The 3,579-nt window shown below is 53.6% G+C and overlaps 1 pseudogene; it reads right to left on the reverse strand.

Annotated features, from left to right (window-relative positions):
* Window positions 1–1,532: 1,532 nt before the first annotated feature.
* On the reverse strand, window positions 1,533–2,974 carry LOC108286274 (annotated as a pseudogene).
* Window positions 2,975–3,579: the final 605 nt, after the last annotated feature.

A 3,579-nucleotide genomic window follows, 5' to 3' on the forward strand; every position in this document is an offset into this window, starting at 1 on the left:
TCGGTAGTGCACTCCCTTGATCACAGTAGGGGTGTTTACGGAGAAAGACATTTTGGTCAGAATGAGCTCTAACGCTACGCACTGAAGTTACAAGAGATCTATGCACTGAATGGCAGAGGCGACTTTCAGTACACTCCCCGCTGTCTGGGTGGTTTGACGTGCACTGGTAGATATCCAAAACAGGAGCAAACACGAATCACAGCTAACACAAAAAGGCAAAGTTGGAGCCTTACTTGTCTCACTATATTTTCTACCTGCTGTATCGAAAGGATGATATTAAAATGTTAATGGAAGCTTTTAATTGAAGGTCTTAACAGAGCGAGAGACAGTGACCGTGTGTGTGAGGGAGAGGCAGAGTGTGTGCACCTGTGTGCTGCTTCTCTCTGTGCATGAGCTGAGCGCTGCCTCCTTGGGCAGTGTGACAGTTAATTTGATTTCCTGAGTGGTCCTTCCTGAGTGTCAACTTCACTGCCCTGGGAACCCCTATTCGTGTGTCCTTTCTTGACCTCATTCCCTACCTGTCACATGCACATAGAACATTTCTGTCATTAGAGTTCACATAGATCTCCCTGCGTCTCCCCTCTGTGTATCTCTGACATCCAGAAAGCAGGTGCTGGCCTGGGGTCTGAAGCAGGTGGAATCAACCCTGGGTCTCCTCCTGCTCTTTTCCACCTAGATTGCTTCTGGCCTCTTGAGGATCCTGATGGAAATCGTCCCCTTTCTGGGACAGTAGCTGTGGACAGGGCTAGAGTCATACAGGGACCCATGGGGGTGGAAGATGGAGTGGTGTACAGTCACAGAGACCCTCCTGTACCATCACTGACTCTGGCACTTCCAGCCGGAATCTCATATCCTGAGCCAGGGCCCCTGTGGGGAAACAAGGGTCAACCCAGCTTAGCCCCACAGCCCCTCTCCCCGAGGCCCACTCTTCCGCCCACAGCAGGGGCAGCAGCAGCTGCAGTGTGAGCCTCTTTAGGGTGGGAGTCACAGAGCCTTGGTGTCACAGGGCCCTAGAGGAGGCCCCAAAGGAAAGCCTAGGGGTAAGATCAGAAAAATAACTGACCACAAAAGGGGACCTTTGCCTCACGCTGCCAGAGCAATCAGGGCTCTTGAGGAGTGGCCAATCTACTTTCCAGATGGGGTCTTCGGTGGGGGCTGCACGCAGCAGGGAGGCCCCAAACCACAGCTGTGGGCTCTGTGCCCACAGCCTTTCCCTCCCATACCACTGTTCACACCCAGGAAAGCAGGCACTGCCTGGCCATTACAGCTTCTAGGTTCCTGGGAGGGTTGGTCCTGCCAGGGCTGGGACTCAGGAAGGACGGGCGGAGGAACCAAGAGGCATGAGAGATGGAGAAGGGTTCCCCGAGGTGGGGGAGGTGATGTTTAATGAATGAGCACAACAACCACACCAGGAGCATCTCCTCCTTTCGGGGGATAGAGGCAAAGGGGAGAGTGTGAGACTCTGTCTCCTTCCTTGGGAAGTTCCCTAATGAATGACGGGGCAGAGGAGCCCTGGACCACCCCAGCTCCTATTAGTAAGGGGCCTGGTGCTGGAAACACAGGCAGGGCTTGTGGAACCAAGGGCCCTGTGCAGCTAGAAGGTGTGGCGTCTCTGCAGTCACACCAGCTCTGGGAAACTTCACCTGACAAGTGAGGTTGGTGCCAGGGTCCTGGAGCCTTGGGGTGATTGTGTACACCAGGAATGAGTGGTCCTGGGGTTCAGGGAAGTGGAGGCAGCTGACATCCAGGAAATGATAAGGGGGTGTCCCCTGCTGATAGGCCCAGCACACAGATGAAGTCAGGTTTCAGAGGTGGCTGGACTCTAGGGTCTACAGGATGAGAGTGTTGGGTGTATGAGTCAGGGTTACGGAGGAGACGCGGGGCACGCAGGATCAAGGAGGAAGGTCCAGGGTGCAGCCCTGGGGGAAGCTCAGGCTCTGGTCTAGCTCCTCCCCTGAGCCCCCACATGGGTTATGCCCAACTCCCTCCCAGGACAGGGGCCCTGTCCCAGCCCTGCCCTGTAGCCCCTTTGACTTTCCCCTGTGGTCAGTCCTGGAGCTGGCTTCCCACCCGTCACACACAGAGAGAACTGGGGAGATTTTAAACTGTATTTGGTACCTCCTCTCTCCATCGGAAAGAAATATGAACCGCTGCTCCCCTCCCCTGGCATCCAGGAGACTCTGGGAGCAGTTGTTCCTCTGGGGATTCCTGAAGAGGGAAAATAGGGCCAGGCTGTCCTCTACTTTTCAGTTTGGGTTGTTTGTGGCCCCTGGAGCATCCCAGAATTCTTTGGCTCCTTCCTGGAACCAGTCGTCATGAACAGAGTTATTGGTGTAGGAGGGTGGAGGGAGGAGAATTAGCAAGGCATGAGGGTGCACAGACACTCCTGCACAGTCCCGTGCTCCTGCATTTCCAGCTGGAAAACCACATCCTGAGCCAGGGCTCCAGTGGAGAACAAGGGTCAGTTCAGTCCAGCCCCAGAGTCCCTCTCCCCATGGCCCATTCACCTACCCACAGCGGAGGGGGCAGCGGCTCTTAGGCAGAGGGATCCTGGGCTCCCTGTACAGTGAGAGAAGAGGAAGGAGCCGAGGGGAAGGTTTGAGGGTCTACTGGAGGCTGAGGAGAAGCGGGAGGACTTGGCAGTTCACAGAAGAAAAGCCTCAGACCTACAGGTGGTCAGAGCTCGTCCCCCTCTGCACAGAGCAGAGGGAGACCTCAGAGGCCTACCCCGAGGGAAGCATATAAGGAGCAGAGGCCATGTACTTCCTCTCCTCTCACAGCCTCCCTCGGACAGACCTCAGACCTGCCCCGAGGGAAACATATACAGGTATTGATCAACTTACGACCTATGCAACTTACGACCATTCGACTTTACGACCACAATCGCCAGCCACGACTGCTCCGCGTCTGGCAGCGCAGGCGTTGCCCAGCTGGGCGTACAACAGTGCGGACCAGCTTCCAGCAGCACTACCATCTCCCCGTGCACCATTTCAACTGTTATCCCAGACTCGGTACAGCAATTTGTGTTTTGTGTCTTGGATATTTTTCATCAAACCCCTCCCAAGATGTCTACCAAGAGGAAATTGTCTTTGTCTATGCCTCAGCCTGCCAAGAAGGAAAGAAAGGCCATCGATCTCGACATGAAAATGAAGGTAATTAAGCAGTACGAAGGAGGAAAGAAAGTGAATGTGATCGCATGTGATACGAAGTAACCACACTCGACTGTGTCCACGATTTTGAAAGATAAAGAAAGAATTTGTGAAGCTGTCAAAGGTTCTGCACCCACGCGATCAACAGTTATGACAAAGCAACGAAGCGGGCCCATCCACGAAATGGAGAATGGAAGATCAAATTCAAAAATGGACACCATTAAGTCTTTTTACTGTGCAGATGAAGGCGAGAAGTCTATTTCAGACTCTGAAGGAGCGTGCTGGAGAAGACTACAGTCAAGAATTTGTAGCAAGCACTGGCTGGTTCCAGAGATTCAGGAAAAGATTCCAAATGCATAGTGTTCGAGTGACTGGAGAAGCAGCGAGTGCGGATGAGGAAGGAGCACGTAAGTTTGTTGATAGTCTGGAT

This window comes from Cebus imitator, unplaced genomic scaffold (assembly GCF_001604975.1).
Source record: "Cebus imitator isolate Cc_AM_T3 unplaced genomic scaffold, Cebus_imitator-1.0 Scaffold316, whole genome shotgun sequence".
Classification (NCBI taxonomy): Eukaryota; Metazoa; Chordata; class Mammalia; order Primates; family Cebidae; genus Cebus; species Cebus imitator.